This window comes from Ovis aries, chromosome 2 (assembly GCF_016772045.2).
Source record: "Ovis aries strain OAR_USU_Benz2616 breed Rambouillet chromosome 2, ARS-UI_Ramb_v3.0, whole genome shotgun sequence".
NCBI lineage: Eukaryota > Metazoa > Chordata > Mammalia > Artiodactyla > Bovidae > Ovis > Ovis aries.
The window spans coordinates 225,046,335-225,068,209 of NC_056055.1; the positions used below are offsets into that span (position 1 = coordinate 225,046,335).

The window sequence follows — 21,875 nt, forward strand, 5'->3', positions numbered from 1 at the left end:
CAAACCGCAGCCACTGCTCCTTACCTTGGACGAGGGATATCTCCTTACTGCCGCCCCTCCTGACCTTGAACGTGGAATAGCTCCTCTAGGTATTCCTGCACCCCCACAGGAGTTTTGCTTCTTCTGGCCACCGCCCATGGCCTCGGACATGGGGTAGCTCCACTTGGCTGCCGCCCCTCGGGCATGGGGTCCTGCACTGTCACAGCCTGGCACTCTCAGCTGCTGCCCCTGAACTTGGACATGGTGTAACTCCTCTTGGCTGCCACCCCTTGGGCTGGGGGTCCTTCCGGCTTCTGCCCCTCACCTTGGACATGGGGTAGCTCCTCTTGGCTGTGCTATTTCTGCTGGTCACAGCTGCTGCACATTTATTAAATAGTAAAGCACTTATGTAAATGACTACAGTTAGTATTGCCTTTATTGAGAGTCAGCTAGATTGGGATACAGAAAGAAGTGATTTGGAAATTTTAGTTCATCTTCTCAGGGTGGAGGAGAAACAAGTGCTATGGCAAAGTGACAGAGGTAACTGTCTCATAAGTTTGCCTAGATTTGATCAGGTACCCAAAAAGGGGAAAGCAAATCCATTGTTCACATAGGTTAATTGTTCAGTCTCTCAGTTGTGTCCTACTCTTTGTGACCCCCAAGGACTGCAGGACCCCAGGCTTCCCTGTCCATCACCAATTCCTGGAGCTTGCTCAAACTCGTGTCCATCGAGTTGGTGATGCCATCCAACCATCGCATTCTGTGTCATCCCCTTCTCCTCCTGCCTTCAGTCTTTCCCAGCATCAGGGTCTTTTCCAGTGAGTCAGTTCTTTGCATCAGGTGACCAAAGTATTGGAGCTTCGGTTTCAGCATCATTCCTTCCAGTGAATGAATATTCAGGACTGATTGCCTTTAGGATGGACTGGTTGGATCTCTTTGCAGTTCAAGGGACTCTCAAGCGTCTTCTCCAACACCACAGTTCAAAAGCATCAAGTCTTTGGCGCTGAGCTTTCTTTATAGTCCAACTGTCACATCCATACATGACTACTGGAAAAACCATAGCTTTGACTAGATGGACCTTTGTTGGCAAAGTCATGTCTCTGCTTTTTAATATGCCTCCTAGGTTGGTCATAGCTTTTCTTTCAAGGAGCAAGTGTCTTTCAGTTTCATGGCTATAGTTACCATTTGCAGTGATTTTGGAGCCTCCCAAAAAAGTCTGTCACTGTTTCAATTATTTCCCATGAAGTGATGGGGCCGGATGCCATGATCTTCGTTTTCTGAGTGTTGAGCTTTAAGCCAACTTTTTCAGTCTCCTCTTTCACTTTCATCAAGAGGCTCTTTAGTTCTTCTTCTTTTTCTGCCTGTAGGTATCATCTGCATATCTGAGGTTATTGATATTTCTCCCGGCAGTCTTGATTCCAGCTTGTTTTTCATCCAGCCTGGCATTTCACATGATATACTCTGCATATAAGTTAAATAAGCAGGGTGACAATATACAGCCTTGACGTATTCCTTTCCTGATTTGGAACCAGTCTTAGTTGTATTATGACTGTAATTAACCAGGTTAATTGTATTATGAAATAAATAGAATTTCATAGATGATTTGATAAATCCAGTGTCTTGAATTCCAAAACTTAGAATTCTACCTCTTCACATTTGGGAGCTACTCATATTCAGAAGTTCTAAGAGTTAAGAAATGATGTAAAAATGGATCTGTTTTACATGTAATAAATGTCCTTTGTGTAGTTGCTGTGTTGAAGCATTTAAAGCCCCTAAAGAAATCTGGAGTAGCAAATTTTGATTAGAATTTTATTTTAATGCTGGTTACTAGTAGTATTATTAGTTAACGTTAATATTAGTTATTAGTAGTCCCCCTAAAAATGACATGTAGAATTCAAATGAAAACATTAACAAATAGAATTGTGTGTGAATACATTTAGATTCATTATCATTACTACTCAATAGTATTTTAAATCTATGTTACAGATTCACAGCAAGTTGATGTCTTTCTTGATGTTCAGTTATATTGATTAAAAAGGAAATTCTATCCACTATTCTAGTGATTCATACTTAAATGTTTTATAGAGTAGCGAAGTTTTGATGGCCTTCACTCGATCCAGTATTCTCCATTTGAATGGTAGCAGAAAGTATTAGTTGCGTGTATAGTCGTGCAGCAGAGAGGAATTATTGAGAATTTTTTTTTGTATGTGTAGGTGATTAGAAGTTTGGAAGGAGATGGGGCAATGTCAAGGTTGCTGCTCCCTTGACTTCACATGAAAAGATTTCTTAGAGTCAGGCCAAATACTTCTCATAGCTATTGAAGGTAGATTCCTTTTTCTTACACCTTCTGCTTTTAAAACACAAGCTAGTTTTTGAACATTTATGAAAAAGCTGCAGAGGGCAGGAAAAACTGGGCACATTGAAGAATGGAAGAGAGGAGCAGGAAGGCAACTCTTTGTCTTAGTAGCTTTTAATTTTGAAACCTGTTCAGGTTAATGGTAAAATAATTGAGTTTATGAAAAGAAGAAAAAAAGCATTTTATGGAATGGAGCTGGAGTGGGATCCAGAGAGTGGGCTTCAGTAGTTCTTTGTCGTAAAATCCAAGGACATGTAAATCTTTGCATGGAATATTAGATATGCAGAAAAAAATACTAGTATATGTATTTTCTTAAACATAAATTTGTGATCATCTAACTAAAGCTCATGGAAAGAAATTCCCAAAATTGACTAGCTGGCTAAGGAGGCTGAATGGACTGGTACCAATTCCAAATACAAGATGTGTTAAGCATAGTTATTTTCCATTATTATTTTCTAAGGGACTCAAGGATATATAAGTGATTTCAGTCTCTTCTAACTTTTGCATCTTTATTGTGTGCTTAGTTGCTCAGTTGTGTCCGACTCTTTGCGACCCCATGGACTGTAGCTCGCCAGGCTCCTCTCTCCATGGGGATTCTCCAGGCAAGAATGCTGGAATGGGTTGCCATGGCCTCTTCCAGGGGATCTTCCCAACCCAGGGACTGAACCCAGGTCTTGCATATCACAGGCAGATTCTTTACTGTCTGAGTCACCAGGGAAGCCCTGAGCCACCAGGAAATCTTTATTAAATCAGTAATAATAGCAGCTGGGAATTGTGTACTTATTATGAGGCAAGTGTTATCTTCTTCACATGTATTAGGTGTTTATGTGATACAGATATTTCTCTACCCATTTTACAGATGAGGAAACGAGGGTTAGGTAATTTATCTCAGGTGACATTTAGTATGAATGTTCTGAATGTTCATCGGAAGGGCTGATGCTAAAGCTGAAACTCCAGTCCTTTGGCCACCTCATGCGAAGAGCTGACTCATTGGAAAAGACCTGATGCTAGGAAAGATTGAGGGCAGGAGGAGAAGGGGGCGACAGAGGAGGAGATGGTTGGATGGCATCACTGACTCAGTGGACATGAGTTTGAGTAAACTCCTGGAGTTGGTGATGGACAGGGAGGCCTGGCATGCTGCAGTCCATGGGGTCACAAAGAGTCGGCCATGACTGAGCAACTGAACTGACTGACTGACATTTATTAAGTAGTTGAGCTAAGTGTTAAGCCTAGTCTTTTTGGCTCCATAGTCTAAGCTCTCAGTAAGAGTACAGTTGAATTGACTTTAGTACGTTCAGAATCAGAGGGAAGAAGAAATTATCAAGGTAGAACAAAATATTAATATTGGTACCCACAGTTTTATATATATATAAACAAATTTAAAATGCTATTAAAACTTACATTGTGTTTTGTAATTTATGTAGAGTACTTTCACCTACTTTCCTGTTTTTCTCTCAAGGGAGTTTTGTGAGGTATTTGTTATCACCCCAGTTTTACAGTGAATATGAAGCTTGGGGATGCTGATTGACTTGTCCATGTTACACAGCAGGTGAATGAGGGGCCATCATCAAACCTAGAGCATAGCTGTAGTTCTGAAACGAACAGATCTGTTGAACAGTTTTTATGTGCAATCAAACCAGTGTTGCAGGTAGTAGGACCTTTAGTAGATCTTACAAAAAGTGTGTAAATGAAGCAAATACCTGTCTGCTTTGAAACTCCACATGAAAAAGAAATTTGCACCAAAACCAGCTATACTAATAACTAGCATTTATCATGCCTTTGCATTTTTCCAGAGTCACTTATTACCTGTTCTGTGCTTAGTCACTCAGGTCATGTCCAACTGTTTGCAACCCCATGGACTGTGGCCCGCCAGGCTCTTCTGTCCGTGGGGAGTCTCTAGGCAAGAATACTGGAGTGGGTTGCCGTGCCCTCCAGGGAATCTTCCCAACGTAGGGATCGAACTCAGGTCTCCCGCATTGCAGGCAGATTCTTTACCGTCTCAGCCACCAGGGAAGTCCCCCTTATTATCTACTGTACTTTAAATTTCGTGCATGTGGGGAAATAAGGTACAGAAAAGTTATTTCATTAATATCACACTTAACTAGTGGTGGATCTCAGGCTGTAATTGGTTTGCTTAGTTCAGGAAATGATTAATGGCAGGATGACTGGCTCATTCTGGTTTGCTTGGGACTTCCCCGGTTTTAGTACTAAAAAGTCCTGAATCCCAGGAAACCCTAAAGTCCTAGGCAAACCAGAGTGGTTGGGTATCCTGATTGTCCCACTTTGTGATGGACTGGGGATAGGAGTAGGGTTGCCATACAAAATACCAGGCATCGGAATTTCAGATAAGCACTGAATAATGTTTTTCTTTGTTTCCCAGATATTGCATGGACATATGTTCGCTGAAATTTGTTGTTTAATTGAAGCTCAGCTTTTAACTGGACTTAATTTTTGTTGTTAAATCTGGCAACCCTAAGGAAGAGTAAAGGGCCATTCCAATGGGTGAATCCACTTTACTGCCTTCTTGCGTGTGAACCTCAGGCTTTTATATATTTATCTGTGTAAGAGAAGATCACCTGGCAGTTTCCTTTTCTGGGGTGCTTGACTCATTCTTTTAGCCAGGTGGCCAGAGATGTAAGAGATCAGGATGAATGTATGAGATTTGATTTTGCCAGTGCATTAAAACTTGTGTATGTTGATTTGAGCAGTTCTCCTTTACTTGGCAGGAAATTTAACCCAGATCTGAACTCCTCTCCTCTTTGTTGGATCTACCAGCTCAATCTCATAGACCACCCACATCATCTTTAGACTTTGTGTTAAAAAGTACTTCTGTTTAAATAGTACATTCATGTGATTCAGAATGAAAAGGAAGTAAGGGCTTTCCGTACTCCTTTCTTACACTTGTTCTTTTTCCCACCAGGGAGACAATCTCATCTGATTGGAAAATGTTAAGTTTTTGAAATGAATTTGTAGAAGTCTTCTCATTGAGGGTTTTTCCTTGTTTTGTTATTTAAAACGGATAACTCTTTTCTTACTTCTTTTCCCTTTACCCCCCAAAGGAGAGGGGAAAGTACCTTATATAGAAGACAGAATTGGGTTCCACAGGTTATTTAAATCTCCAATGTTTGATGGTCTGTTGGTACTTCTAAATCATTTTAGGGGTCCTTTACATCAGTAGAATATAGTTTTGAAATAGAACTAGTTTAATTCCATCAACATTAGTGGTGAGCAAATTAGGATTTAGTGACTTGAACAATGACTTACAGTAATTGGTTGCAGAGCTGAGATTGGTGTAGGTGTGTTTTCGAGTATTCTTGTGCACAGATGTATTTATTAAAATCCTTGTTCTAAGTCAGGCAGAAAAAGATAAAGATTCCCCTGTCTAATTTCTTTGTTTCTTATTTAATTGTATGACAAGACCCAACATTTTTTCTTTTTTGAAAAAAACATCCATCTTGGACTTTATTTAGAAAAGGAAAGTAGAATAAAAGTAGTAAATTTAAATTACTTCAATCAAGGTTAGGGAAGTCAAGGAAATACTACTGTATTTGTAGTTCAAGGAGAATACCCAAGAGTCCTGTTATTTCAACTATTAGTATAAAAGGACTGAAAATCTAAAAAGTACAGTGGAGGACTCAAGATTATGTAAAGTTGTTTCTGTTCAGCAGCTTTTTAATTTTTAAAAATATTTCCAAAATTTTTATTTTGAAACTTAATGTTGCTTTTCCTTTATTGAAGCATAGTTGATTTACAATATTGTGCATTTCAGGTATATGGCAAAGTGATTCAGATAGATATCTGTATTTTAGATTATTTTCCATTATAGATTATTATGAGATACTGAATGTAGTTCTCTGTGCTGTATGGTAAATCCTTGATGCTTATCTATTTTATGTATAGTATTAATAGTTTTGAATCCCATGCTCCTGATTTATCCTCCCTCCTTTCCCCTTTGCTAACCATAAGTTTGTTTTCTATGTTTTGAGAATCTGTTGCTGTTTTGTGTGGATTCATTTGTATTATTATTTTTATCCTTTTGACAAAGCTGAATTTTTTTTTTAATAGTTGATTTACATTGTTAGTTTCAGGTATACAGCAGAATGATTCAGTTTTTATATATATAAAGAATACACATAAGAATTGAGTTATATATATGAATATGTATACTCACTTGTATATATATGTAAAGAACGTATGCCGCTGCTGCCGCTGCCAAGTCGCTTCAGTCGTGTCCGACTCTGTGCGACCCCATAGACGGCAGCCCACCAGGCTCCTGTGTCTCTGGGATTCTCCAGGCAAGAACACTGGAGTGCGGTGCCATTGCCTTCTCCAATAAAGAATGTATAATAGAATATAAATACTTTTTCAGATTCTTTTTCTTTATCAGTTATTTCCAAATACTGAGTATAGTTTTATGTACTATGCAGAAGGTCCTTGTTGGTTATCTATTTTATATATAGTGGTGTGTATATGTTATTTCCAAGTGCCTAATTTTCCCTGCCCCCCTCTCACCTTTGGTAATTATAAATTTGTTTTCTCTGTCTTAGGGGTCTATTTCTGTCTTGTAAATAAGTTCATTTGTATCTTTGTGTTTAGATCTGCATATAAGTGATATCTATTATATTGTCTTTCTCTGACTTAGTATGGTAATATCTCGATCCATCCATGTTGCTGCAAATGGTGATACTCTTTTTTATGGCTGTGTAGTACCCCATTTGTGTGTGTGTGTGTTCTTTACCCATTTTTCTGTCAGTGGACATTTAGGTTGCTTTTCTTCAGGACATTCAGAAGCAATAATTTATGGGTTTTGTAAATAGTAATAGCTGCTGTGAACATTGGGAAGCATGTGTCTTTTTGAATTAGAATTTTCATCTTTTCCAGATATCTGCCCAGGAGTGGGGCTGCTGGATTATATGGCAGCTCTGTTTTTAGTTTTATACTGCACCAGATTGCATTCCCACCATAGGATGGGTTCCTTTCCTCCACACCCTCTCCATTATTTGTTATTTATAAATTCTCATTGTGGTTTTGATTTTCATTTCCCTACTAATTAGTGATGTTGAACATCTTTTCATATGCCTATTGGCTGTCTCTGTGTCTTCTTTTGAGAAATATCTATTTAGGTCTGCTGCTCATTTTTTGATTTTTTTTTGATACTGAGCTGTGTGAGCTGTTTGTATAGCTATTTGTACATTTTGAATATTAATTCCTAGTTAGTCTCATTGTTGTAAATATTTTCTCCCATTCTGTATGTTGTCTTTTTATGGTTTTCTTTGCTGGGCAAAAGTGTTTAATTAGATCTTACCTGTTTATTTTTGCTTTTATTTCATTTGCCTTGGGAGACTGGTTAAATTTATTTCTAGGGGTTTTTTTGGACACAATTTTTTTTTAAGCTTTTTATTTTGTATTGGTATATAGCCGATTAACAATGTTGTGATAGTTTCAGTTGGATATTGAAGGAACTCAGCCATACATATATACATGTATCTGTTCTCCCCCAAACTCCCCTCCTATCCAGGCTGCCACATAACATTGAGCAGAGTTCCATGTAGTATACAGTAGGTCCTTGTTGGCTCTCCTTTTTAAATATAGCAGTGTGTACATGTTCACTGATGTACAACTTTAAATGGGATTTTTTAAACTGCTTTTCAGTTTTTAATTTAAATATATTTATGGCGAAGACTTGAATTTTCCTCCCTCCTTCCTTCCTTTCTCTCCTTTTCCCTTTCTTCCCTCTTCCCTTCTGATATGTCTTTAGGGCCAGAAGTTTTATTTTCTGAGATTAGAATAAACAAAAGCCTCGTAGTTTTCTTAAAAAGAAAAGATCAAACTATTATTTCCTCATCACATTTCCTAGTTGTGAATTGAAAGTTTATTTAATCCAGATGGTAACATGACTCAGTCCTCTAAAAATGTCCTTAATAGACTTTCTGGTCCAGAATCTCTTGACCTTTTTAATTTGTTGTATTGAGGAAGTACTTACATGGATTAATGGGCTTGATTTTTAGCTGTACAGTCTAATTTCATTCATAAAACAGTAACAGCTGTGAGGTCAGATTTCACATTTTAAAAGTTGTTAAAGATTTTATTAATATTTGAAGTTTTAGACAGGAAAAATCTTTTTCAGCAAAGGAAGAGTGAGAATAAGTACAGGTAATAAATTAGCTTATATGTTAGAGTTAAAAATTTTCCTACAGTTGGGTCTGGGTGGTGTGTTTTTGTTTTTCCAGCAGTGCACACAGTAAGTGAATGTTAAAACCATTCTTCTGAAGCAGATGTGTAGGTTTCAGATTTTTATAGGATATTAGTATTGGGAGTCAGGGAAGCAAACACATTCATCAGAGCCAGGGGCCTGCCTAAAGAAACACTTTACTGATTGCAAACCATAACTGGGGGCTGCATTTCCCATTACAACTCAGTACAGCCTAGTTCTGGGAAGGAAGTCTTTCTTTCTGCCCTTTTGACCCCAGTTTCTCATTTCAAAATAAGTAATTTGGATAATTTATCAGGACTCTTTTGATTCTGTAGGAATGTGACTGCGACTTTTGTGGAAAGGAGAATATATAAGTAGTGAGGGCCTTTTTATCTTCCTTTCCCCCCCTTTTAAACTAATAATAAAGTATGAGCTCTAGAGTTTAGGGAGTGTGGGGAATTAAAGTTCAGATGGGCTTTGGAGTCAAACATGTTGGTTAAAATTTCACCTCATCTGTTAGATGTGTCTTTGGACACAATCTGCTTGAAATTGGGTTTTTGTGACAATTAAAATGAGATGATACAAAGCTCCCTACACCATACTTCATTGCTTGATACTCAGAATTGCTTCTCATTTATTGCAAGTCGGGTGAAAATTATAGTTAGACTTCATGCCACCAAATACAGATTTTTGCTTTTCATCGCTGTGCAGTTCACTTACTTAAACTTTGTTAGAGATAAAATGCTAAGCTGAATATTTTTCCAGATATGAATAGTTATGTAGTCTGGACGCATATTTGGGTGTTGTAGGCTACAAGGAAGACAGAGAGAGGGGAATAGAATTGGGTGGTGGGCAAGGTTAACCAAGACGTCGGTTAATTGTCTGTGGGCATCACAATGCCCCCTCTGGAGCATTTTCTTGTCACCTTTTCTTGCTGTGTGGGTCACTCCCTCTGCCCCCAGTGAATTTGTAGGAGAATTTTCAAGTGTTGGGGTTCTTTCTCTGCTCTGGAAGTTGAAGTTTCCGATGTATTTTCTTGGTGGGGGTGAGTGTAGGCGCGTAGAAGACTGTATTGGCAGGGTGAACATAAGGGTTATTGGCCTGGTTCTTCCTGTGGCTGTGACAGGTCATGGATTCAGAGCAACTCCTGTTTCCACTGACAGTTCTCCAACTTGGGGAGGTTGATGGGTTGAGACACTGTTACATGGCATCTCTCCTGAGCCTGTGACATTGTTGTAGATGAACCATGTTCGAGCAGGCAGAACCGTGGAATATTACAGTGTGAAGGTAGTCCCTTTGACAGCCTGTGCCCCCTACCCCATAAATTCAGGCATTTACAGTTTTTTTTTTTTACTGTTATTGAAACACGCTGTCTCTGGAAGCTTTTCATATGAGGATTTGTAGCTTTTTGTGGGGAGGGGGAGTTAATACAGGTTGCATGACTATGATATTATTAATACCCCTTGGTAACATAACATCAGAATTTCATATACTCCTAAAGCATACTATTTGAAGGTGATTTTGCAGGTGAGTATTAATCTCCATTACTTTATGTATAATTATTTTCATAACTCCAACTTCTGTCTTCTGTTTTCTGACAATTACTCATAATTCTGTCTGCCTTCCTTCTGCATCCACTCTAAGTCTCCTGTGTTCTTCTCAAATAATAGACACAGGGAAAGATTTCCTTTAACTTGATCATTATGAGTTTAAACAAAAGCTAAGTAAAATTATGTAAGATGTTAATAACTTATTTTGACATAATACAGTTGACCATCTATATAGAATATTTTAAAAACATTTCAGGTGTTTGAACCTAACTAGGTATAATCGCACAGTTTCACATTTAAAGATTTAGTGTTGACTAATCTTTCATTGCATAAATAATGATGATGCCACTTGCTTAGTCTGACTCTTTGCGACACCAGGGACTGTTTGCTGCCAACTCCTCTGTCCATGGGATTCTCCAGGCAAGAACACTGGAATGGGCTACCATTTCCTTCTCCAAAATACTGATAGGTCATCTTCTAAAGTTAAACTTGACTCATCTTGTTATTTTAATTAGCAGTTGTCCCTGGTGGCTCAGACGGTAAAGCGTCTGCCTGCAATGCGGGAGACCTGGGTTCGATTCCTGGGTCAGGAAGATCCCCTGGAGAAGGAAATGGCAATCCACTCCAGCACTCTCGCCTGGAAAATCTCATGGACGGAGGAGCCTGATAGGCTACAGTCCAAGGGGTTGCAAACAGTCGGACACGACTGAGCGACTTCACTTCAACTTCACTTCAACTTCAAGAGTATAGTAAAGGTGGATGTTATTATAGTCTTCAAAGATTAATGCACTTTGACCAATCAGAGCTGCTTTCAATTTTTTTATAATTAGCACGGAATGTTGAAGTCCCTCTAGGTTAACTGCATGTACATATAACTTATTTTTAATGGCTGTATATCATCTACTCTGTGGATGTATAAGTTCTTTAACCATTCTTTGATTTTAAATTGTTTTCTGTTTTCAGTTCAAAAAAAATTTTTCAGATAATTTTCCTATCTAGTAGGATTTATTCAGCAGTTCAGGGTTTAGGCAGCATCCAGTCTAGCAGACAGAAAGGAGCTCCAAAAAGCTGTACAAAGCAGGAGATTTTTTCTTTTTCTCCCGGCAGATCACGTGGCATACAGGATCTTAGTTCCTGACTAGGGATTGAACTGTGTCCTCTGCAGTGAAAGTGCAGATTCTTGACCACTGGACCTCTAGGGAAATCCCAGCAAGAGATTTTTATAGATAACAATAAGTGAGAGAAAGGAAATTATGCTGGGCATTTGCTGCTTGGTTCAAGAGGGTTACTTTCCTTTATATGGAGCAAAGGGTGGGAATGGAGCCGGGTCAAGTAACTTGTGCTGAGCAGTCAGGGCTGATTGGATGACAAACGCCTGCAGTTTCTGGGAAAGCTGAGCACAGAAACTTAGCCAGGTTGTACTTTGGTGACATGGGGTTTAGCATGAGCTACTCCATCTTGGGCCTAATCTGGTTACTTCCACAGTTTTTTGCCTTTGAAGCAGTACTACCTACATCCTCTAAGCCTTGCCTTCCAACTGTACTGCTTACCATAATTCCTTGTTGCTGTACTCAGCTCTCCTTTTGTTCCTTGAATGCTAGAACCTCAGGCTTTCTATCACTCGGTACTCCTATCCTATCATGAGTCTTCGTGGTTTCAGTCTTTCCAGTACCACAGCTTTTCCGCTCCTTGGCCTCCTGTCTTTAAATGCTCTCATATTCCAGTCTGCCTCTGCTTCCCCTTTCTCCATTACTATATCTACACCTCCCCATGAGCAGTAACTAAACACCCTCAGCAATCCTAACTTCAGACATTCTACGCAGACTGCTTACTACCGCCTGTGGTTCCAACTTACTCCTTTTTAGTACCTCAACTCCAGCAATTCTATAACCCAAGCCAGGATCTCATTCTGCTGATCTGTTTCCTTCTCATAAACCTCTGCCTCCTCATGGTATTCCTTCTCAAGTTAAAATTCCCATATCAGTCATTTTATTTGCTGCCTTCGAAATAGTCTTTGTTTCTTTGTCTCCCCCTGCCCCGCTTTACCCTGCTGTGCTCTGGTGCTTGCCTGATAAAATCCCGCCGTTGGTCCATTCCGCTCTCCCTGGTGTGCATCCGCGCTCCGCCAGCTGACCCTGGCAGGGAAGCGCGCGGCCGCCGTGGTCGGTCTCACTGCTCATCCACGACTGCCGACACAGGGCGGGCCTTGTGGGCTGCCGGTGAGCCTGCCGTCTCCTACTCCACTCGCCCTCCTGTTTTCCTAGATAACTGTCTTACACTTTTCTTTCTCAGTTTTCTAGTTGTTTCCTTTCTTTCTCCCTCTTAGCTGGTGTTGCTTCCTGTTACTCGGATCACAGAGAAGCACCCAGAAGACGATCTCCCACCAGCTCCTTCCTACCCACATGCCTTCCTGTTCCTGTCTGAGGCCAGCCTCTTCCACTTGGGTCCCATGCTCACCCTCTCTCCTACCCAAAGATGTTACTGTCTTCTGCACACAGTTGACCCTTGATATCTGTCATCTGCATCCGTGGATATGGAGAGCTGACTGTAGTGTGTCATTTTACGTAGACAGCTGGAGTATCCCAGGAGTTTCCTGGAAACGTTCCTCCTAGGATTCAGAGCAATGACTGTAATCCTTATCTTTCCTCTTTGGGGTCATAGCCATCACTGTCCTTGCAAGGTATACTATCTCTTACTGTACATTTTATTAGCCACCCTACACGGCCTGTGGGATCTTAGTTCCCTGACCAGCAATTGAACCTGGGCCCTGGCAGTGAAAGCATCAAGTTCGAGCCACGGGACTGCCAGGGAATTCCCGTGTCTCTTTATTCTTAAAACAAAAGGAATTGCTTTGTTCTGCCCTATTACTCATTTCTCTAATCCTCTTCCTAGAGATCTCTTCTTATTTTTTTTTTAACTGTCTGCAGTTGGGCTCTGATGTTTAACCTCAGGTCTTTTCAAGGTCGATAGTGACCTTCACATTGTCAAATCCAGTGTCTAATTTTCAGCCCTCCTCTTTTTTTGGGGGGATTAAAAAAAATTGTTGTTTTCCCTTGTGGCTCAGCTGATAAAGAATCTGCCTGCAATGTGGGAGACCTGGGTTTGATCCTTGGGTTGCGAAGATCCCCTGGAGAAGGGAAAGGCTACCCACTCCAGTATTCTGGCCTGGAGAATTCCACGGACTGTATAGTCCTTGAGGTGGCAAAGAGTCGGACACAATTGAGTGACTTTCACTTGACTTTCTTTTCACTTCCTTTTTTGAAAATTGTAGTAATATATAACAATTTACCATTGTAATCACCTCTAAGTGTCTAGTTCATTGGCATTAAGGATATTAACATTGTTGTGCACCATCAGCTGTCTCCAGACGTTCCCATCATCCAGCAAACACAGCTTTCATTCCCTTGGCCCCTGGCAACTCACCGTCTCTGTGCCTTTGCAGATATAAGTCAGATATTTGTCATTTTGTGTCTGCCTTATTTCACTTAGCGTGATGTTTTCAGAGTATAACATGTATCAGAACTTCATTCTTTTTTAAAGGCTGAATAATATTTCATTGTGTGGCAATCACATTTTGTTTATACATTTACCTATCTTGAATATTCAGCTTGTGTCTGTCTTTCAGCTGGTATGAAATGCTGCTGTGAACTTTGGTATACAGATATCTGTTTGAGTCCATGCTTTCAGTTCTTTTGGAAGTATACCCACAAGTGGAATTGCTGGATCGTGTTAACTCTGTGTTTAATTTTTTAAGGGACATCTGTTTTCAGCAGCAGCTGTGCCATTTTACATTCCCACCAGCATCAGTAAGTGTTCCGGTTTCTCCACTCCCGCCTCCCGCCAGTGCTTGTCATGTTCTTTTTTTTCCTTCCTTTTTGAAAATGGATGTGAAGTCTCAACTCAGTGGTGCCTTGGTTTACATTTGCTGATCGGTCCTCCTCGACTCCACCCTTCTGTTCCTCTGTAGCACTGGCTCCTCGCCTGCCCTCTCCTGGCCCTTCTACATGTTGGCATGCCTCAGGGCCTGCCATCTGCATGTGTTCTCACGTCTGAGGTCATCTCAGCCAGTCTCACAGTTGACATATCATAAATAGGCTGAGAATTCCCAAAGTTATCTCTCATCAAACAGAACTAGTTTGTTTTTGTTTTTTGGGGGGCCGGGGGCGGGGGGGGGGTTGCAGAATCTGCCCTCTTGCAGTCTTCCCTTCTCAGTAAATGCAGCTCAGTATTTTTTCGATGTCTCAAACTTCATTTGTCTCAAGACCCAAACTTCAGAGTCGCTTTTGACTCCTCTTTTTCTCTCTCACTGTATCCAAAGCTGTACCTTCAAAACAGAGTCAGAAGCAGGTCTTTTCTCACTGCCTCCTTCATCCCCATTCTGATCTCTGCCAGTATCATCATCCGATCCCCATCAGAGCCCCCGCAGCAGCCGCAGTCATCCTTTGCACAGTAGATCAGATGGTCTCACTCGTGCCAGCTCTGTTCTCATGGTGGTGCCAGCCCTGCAGGATCTGGTCCCTCTCAGCATCCTCTCCACCCTCATCTCTGCTCACTGTCCCCTTCCTCCCTGGGCTCAGCTAGAGTGCTCTTCTCCCAGGTATCCAGGTGACTGTCTACTCACACCCTGGGAGATGCCGCCTCTTACGTTTTATGATGCAGCGGTCGTCTGCTCTCCCGAATTTATTCCCTTGCACCTGCTTTGTTTTTCTCAGTAGCTCTGATTACCTCTTGGTATATAGTGATTTGTGCGTGGTCTGTTTGCTTCCCAGATTTTGTTTATGACTATGACTTCATCCTCTGAAAGAGTTCTGGGTGTGGAGTCTGTGTTCAATACTTGTTTGGCAAATGAATTATTGAATTCTTGTTTTTATGTGCTTAGTAAGCACTTGCTTTTCTGTAGAATAGTGTTCTGAATGTGGGATTGCCAAGCGTGTGTGTGTGTGTTTTAAATACTGCCAGATTACTTTAGTGCACTCTGGAGATTGTAGTCTTTTACATGTTTGTGAAACTATTGGATTGAAATTAGTATGCCTTCATTTGAATCTTGATTACAAGTTTAGGAGAACATATTGTCTGTATGTTTTAGCCATCTGCTTTTCCTTTTTGGGGCTTCTCTGTATGTGTTCTTTGCCCAGTTTTCCTTTTTATTGCTTGAATTAAAAAAAAAATTTATTGAAATTCTTTGAATATCTTGTCATGGTATTTTTTTTCCCCATAAATCTCAAAATGTAGTTGATTTATAGTGTTTCAGGTGAAGAGCATAGTGATTCATTTATATATATTCTTTTTCAGATTTTTTTCCATTACAGGTTCAGATTCTTTCCCATTATAGATACAAGATATCGAATATATTTTCCTGTGCTGTAGAGTAGGTCCTTGTATTTTTTTTGAACCTATTTGGTATATAGTAGTGTTTATCTGTTAATCCCAGATTCCTAATTTATCACCTCCCACCCTTTCCCCCTTGGTAACCATGTTTGTTTTCAATGTCTATGAGTCTATTTTTGTTTTGTAAAGAAGTTCATTTGTATAATTTTTTTAGATATTCCATATAAGTGATACATATTTGTTCCTTTTTGATCTTTTTAAATTGTGTTTCACCATAAAGAAATATTAAATCTTTAAAATTTATATATAATTCAGTTCAGTCGCTCAGTCGTGTCCGACTCTTTGCGACCCCATGAATCGCAGCATGCCAGGCCTCCCTGTCCATCACCAACTCCTGGAGTTCACTCAAACTCATGTCCATCAAGTCAGTGATGACATCCAGCCATCTCATCCTCTGTTGTCCCCTTCTGTGCCTGCCCTCAATCCCTCTCAGCATCAAGGTCTTTTCTAATGAGTCACCTTTTCACATGAGGTGGCCAGAGTATTGGAGTTTCAGCTTTGGCATCAGTCCTTCCAAAGAATACCCCAAACTGATCTTAATCTATAAGAATTGATAAGAAAATTTTGCAAACTGTGACTAGTGAAGGCCTTATCAGATATTTAAAGCAGCTGCTGCTGCTGCTAAGTCACTTCAGTCGTGTCCGACTCTGTGCGACCCCATAGACAGCAGTTCTCAAATACTAGTGTACATTAAAATCCCATGGTTGCTGTTTAAAACCGAGTCCACCAGTAGTTTTCAGCTTGTAGGTATTCGGAAGGTGAGAGAGGGAAAGATGGGTCTGAGGAATCTCCATTAAATATGCTCTAAGGTAGTTCTGCGGAGAAGGCAATGGCACCCCACTCCAGTACTCTTGCCTGGAAAATCCCATGGACGGAGGAGCCTGGAAGGCTGCAGTCCATGGGGTCGCTGAGGGTTGGACACGACTGAGCGACTTCACTTTCACTTTTCACTTTCCTGCATTGGAGAAGGAAATGGCAACCCACTCTAGTGTTCTTGCCTGGAGAATCCCAGGGACGGGGGAGCCTAGTGGGCTGCCGTCTATGAGGTCGCACAGAGTTGAACACGACTGAAGTGACTTAGCAGTTAGCAGTTCTGAGACTCCCTGGTGGCTCAGAGGTTAAAGCATCTGCCTGCAATGCAGGAGACCTGGGTTCGATCCCTGGGTTGGGAAGATCCCCTGGAGAAGGAAATGGCAACCCACTCCAGTTACTCATGCCTGGAGAATCCCATGGACAGAGAAGCCTGGTAGGCTACAGTCCACGGGGTCACAAAGAGTTGGACACGACTGAGCGACTTCACTTTCACTTTCACTAAATGGCACCCCACTCCAGTACTCTTGCCTGGAAAATCCCATGGATGGAGGAGCCTGGTGGGCTGCAGTCTATGGGATCGCGAAGTTGGACACGACTGAGCAACTTAACTTTCACTTTTCACTCTCATGCCTTGGAGAAGGAAATGGCAACCCACTCTGGTGTTCTTGCCTGGAGAATCCCAGGGACGAAGAGCCTGGTAGGCTGCCATCTCTGGGGTCGCACAGAGTTGGACACGACTGAAGCGACTTAGCAGCAGCAGCAGCAAGACAGTTCTGAAGCGTTGGTCCATGGACCACAGATAAAGGAGCGCTGCTGTGAGCCTGTCCCTGGTGTGGTGTGGTGTGTTAGCAGGGCTGTAGGCAGGTACATCCAAGAAACAGAACAGGGTCGAGAACTGAATCCAAGTGTGAACTGTAACTTATTATTGAAGGTGATGCTTTGGTTAATTGAGAAAATGATTTATTTAATAAATGGTTCAGACAGTTCATCTGAAAGAAAAAGTTAGCTTTCTCCCTTACACAATGGAGAAAAATAAACTCCATGTTGATTAAATATAAAGATTTTGCAAATACTAGAAAAAATATAGGGCATAGGGTGCCAGTGGTTTAATCCTGGCATGGATGAGGCCTTCTTAAACTAGGTTTGAAACCTCGACACTGTGAAGGAAAGATTAATAGACTTAATGGTTCAGGTTTGCTTTCTGGAAGGTGATCATCATATTCTGAGGTGTGGCAACATAATGCAGTAGCTGTGACTGGTTTCCTAATGTGGATGAAGAATGTGGCCATTCATATCAGTAAACAAAGGATGTTGCGGCCAGGAAGCCACAAGCCTCTGCAGCTGCCTGAACTGAGTCCTCAGGAGATTGAGGGCAGAGAACAACAGAATGCCGGCCCTAGACAGTTCAGGTGCATATCAAAGGAATGATTTCAGTGAGCCGGGCTCTTGCATCTTCCTATGCATAGAAAGGCACTAATAAATTCATTAACTTGGTGTTTGTTTTTTTCTTCAATTATCAGAAATCTTTTGATGTGCAACTACCTGGTTTGTTTCTGCAAAACTCATTTATACCCTGGCTCCATCCTTCTCTCTCTGCAGCAGTCCTTCAGAGCTATCTGAGAGCCTGTCTCCTGGGCTTCAGTCCTCAGTATGTCTGCAGAATAAAACATAAATAAAACACTCGACTTTTTGGTTGTATATTCTTTTTATTTCAGTCAACACTAGTCTACATTTTCTATAGATACTTGAGCAGATAGGAAGGATGCAATTGACCTAAGTTTTGTTACCTAGTTTATCTGAAACACTGTAGAAAAGTCAAATGTCTTATTTGCATGTGACTGTTGCATCTAGGCTGCATTTGACACCACTTGCCTCTCTCCTCCCTTGACTTTCCTAACCCCGCCCTCTCCAAGTTCTCCTTCATTTATCTTTTCCTTGGGATTTCCCCTTCCTCAGTCTTGGCATTGGTTTCCCTCCAAAGTTTTCTGTTCTTGAACTTATCTTGGAGATCTCCTGTGTGTTCTCTTTGGGCAGCTCTGACTCCTTTTAACTTTCACAACTGGTGTGTTTGGATGACTCACAGACATCTTAAACCCATTATGTTCAGACTTGTATTCCCCTCCCTTGCCCGAGTCTTCCAGCCACTGACCAGCCTCTTCATTGTATTTCGGTCTCGGTTGAAGGCGCCACACTGTTTGTCCTCCTTTCGTTGCCTCTGCTATAACTTGCGGCTTTATTCTGCTTGCGATTTAGGTACAGAACCACCCTTGGGTATTAAAGCAGAAAGATTTCAGTTGTTAGAAAGGCTGCAGGCACAGCTGCCACCTTTGCCACCTTCTGGGCAGTTAGGAGCCAGGGATCCTAGCTGCTTGTTCCATGTCATACTCTACACAGCCTCCTGATCCGTGGAGGAGAGGATTATTTGTTATCTTCTATGTAATTTCCTTCCCTCCAGTTCCTACTGCCTTCAGGTTATCCTTGGTGTACAGTTTTTTTTCTAAGACTGTGTGTTTCTGTTCTTTGGAATGTAAACTAAGTTTCTTCCTCAGCATCAAAGGCCACAACAATTTGATCTTTAAAATTTGGGGTCCTTAATACCCTGCCCTCATCTCCTCATACCTACCCTGCTCTCCTGGGTGGTTGATTGTTTCCTGAACTTTTGGTGTTTATTCACGTTATATGTATCATCTATTCAAAATCTCTCTTCCTCTGTCCACACTTTGAAGATCATAGTAAATTACTGTTTGGGCCAAGAAGACTTTTCAGAAAAGGCCTGAACCCACCTCTTCCTTTTACTGTACTCTTCCTGAAACACTGCTTATTCTCAGTGATTAGTACTTACTGAAGTTTTTATAGTTTCAGCTCTTATATTTAGGTCTATGATCCGTTTTAAGTTAATTTTTTTGTATGGTATAAGGGGTTCATCTTTGTTATTTTACATGTAGCTGTCCAGTTGTTCACTGTTTGTTGAAGAGACTATTTTTTCCCTGTTGTGTTTTTTGCTGTCTCAATGAAAATCAGTTGTCCTAAGGTTTATTTCTGGATTCTCAGTTTTGTTCCATTAGTCTGCATGTCCTTTTGCTTGTAGCACAGTGTCTTGATTAATACTGCTTTGTATTAAGTTTTGAAATTAAGATGTGTGAGCCCTTTAACTTTGTTCTTTTTCAGAAGTTTTGGCTGTTCTGGCTAGTTTGATTTGATTTTTTTCCGTGTGAATTTTAGAAACAATTACTCTCTTAAGAGTAACAAACTCTCTTAAGTGAGCAGAGATTTTGATAAGCTTCAGTATTGAATCTGTACATCAGTTTGGGGAATGTTGCCATTTTAACAATATTAAGTCTTAAAATCCTTAATGTTTTCTGTTTAGGTGTTTAGTATCTTTAAACCATTTTTTGTGGTTTTCAAGTTTTGTACTTCCTGTTATATCTCATCCTAGGTGTTTTTGAAAGGGTTGTAAAAAAAAGTTTTCTTACCTTCACTTTTCTTTATTCATTGCTAGTGTATAGAAATACAGTTGATTTTTTTAATATTTACCTTATATCATGCGATCTTTTGCTGAATTCTGTTGTTAGGTTTTCAGTGTATTCATCAGGATTTTCTATAATGCAGTCATATCATCTGTGGATAAAGGTGAAAAGTGAAAGTGAAGTCGCTCAGTCGTGTCCGACTCTTTGCGACCCCATGGACACCAGGCTCCGCCATCCATGGGATTTTCTAGGCAAGAGTACAGGAGTGGGTTGTTATTAGTTTTTTAAAATCACAGTATTTTAAAATTCAAGATAGAAACATGCAGTATTAAATTTCAGAGTACTTAATGCGGTAACATCATTCTCCTAGGTTATTAAGTGCATCTGTTCTCTGCAGTTCTGGTATCCTGGAAGTGGTAGGGCCCTTGGTTTCATTGTACCACTTGTCTGTATGGAAACCTTCAGAGGCTCCCCATTCCCTTTCTGGCAGAAATCTAGATCCTTTGGACTCATTCTTTAAGGTACTGTCTAACACATTGTCAAAGAAGAGAGCTGGGAATGGTGAACAGAGCCCAGAGATGAGTTGGGAGTCTTTGGCTTCTCACAAAGTCTTTGGCTGCTTCTTTATGTGTGTGCAAATTCAGAGGGGTTCCCTACCTTGTAAAAATTTCAGAATTTGTGGTTTAATTTTTGAAGAATGGTTTCCTTTAGTTCTCTGAGCATAGTTGTAAAACTACTTTGATACCTTGTCTGCTGAGCCTGACATTTGGGGTCTCTCGAGGATTTCTGCTGCCTGTTTTCCCCCCGATATGTGGGTCATAATTTTCTGTTGATTTGCATGCCTGCTAATTTTTTGTTGTAAATTGGACATTTTAGATATCTTGCAGCAGTTCTAAAGACTAATACCCCCCTCTCCTTTTCCACACCTCCCTGTGTTGTTTGCTTGTTTAGTGACTTAGCTGACCGGTTTTGGCGACGTTCACCTTTTCTGCAGTGGGTGTCCTCTGATGGTGCTCCTTCAGGGCCCAGCCTTGGGAACACATGCAGTTACTTGGAAGTACCCTCTTCAGGGGGTGACAGTACGGTTTTAGTAGGGCTCCCTTTAACCATCTGTCTCCATGACCTGCCTCTTTTGGCGCCACACCCAGCACATATTGTCCACTGCTAGCTAGTCGATTGCTTTCCCGTTTTGGACAAAGCCCTAGGCCCTAAGATGCGCCACAGTGTGTCCAGTTAGACTAGATGTTCTTTGTAGGAGTTGTGTTTGAGGCAGTCTTTGAGCTTCCCTGGCTCCAGGAAGGGTCTTCCTCGGTGTCTCTTCCATGATTTTGTTGAACTTCTCTGGATGCCAAACTTCCTTTTGGCATGTTTTCTATTGTGGACCTACCAGCTGCATCTTAGGTGCTCACAACCAGTGTCTCCATTGTTTTCTCCAGTGCCATAGAACTTGAACTTGTCTGTTTTGAGTTCCAGCTCAGTCAGTCCTAAGTTAGTGACTGCTAAGGGGCTCTGTATCCTTTCAGCCTGCTTCTCTGGCTTGTGGAGAACCTCTGTCCCACTGCTCCAGGGGCAGCACCTTGTCCTCTGCTCTTGAATGGGGTCCTGGCCTTGGCTGCAGCCACTGGTGTCTGGAGCTGCTCTCCCCTCGTCGACCTGATGAGCCACAGTGCCCATGTTCGTGCTTTGCTGCATCCGCAGTAGATCTTCTGCCCTGAGCGGAGACGGGGCGGAGGGATTCCTTGGGGCTCTCGGCCACACTTTGCTGGAATAGAATTTCTGCAGCGTGGAGGTGAAGAGTGTCAGAAGCCACAGTCCTGGAGGTAGAGCTGGGTGGAGTAGTTGGTAGTTTGGTAACTGATAGTATCAGCTACCCGCGGTACGAAGGCTGCATCCTCTGCCTAGCGCCCTTCTTCCCCAGTTGGCTCAGGTATCACTGGCCAGAGAGGCCCTCCTGCGTCCTAGAGCGGCCTCTGCGGCCTTGCCTGGTCACCTCGTGTTTCCCTGACTGGGCTTACTCTTTCCTCATGGGGTTTCTCACCCACCACCTGGCGCTAGTTGTCTTAAACTCTCCCAAGGAATGTATCTGCTCCATGGGAGGAGAGGCTTAGGCTCTTTCCTTCTCCGTACCA

General features: G+C 41.3%; 1 protein-coding gene across 2 annotated transcripts in view; it reads left to right on the forward strand.

The window, feature by feature from the left end:
* The window catches only part of ACSL3 (acyl-CoA synthetase long chain family member 3), a 70,570-nt gene that overhangs the window by 14,750 nt on the left and 33,945 nt on the right, over nucleotides 1-21,875 (forward strand). The gene's annotated exons all lie outside the window — the stretch shown is intronic.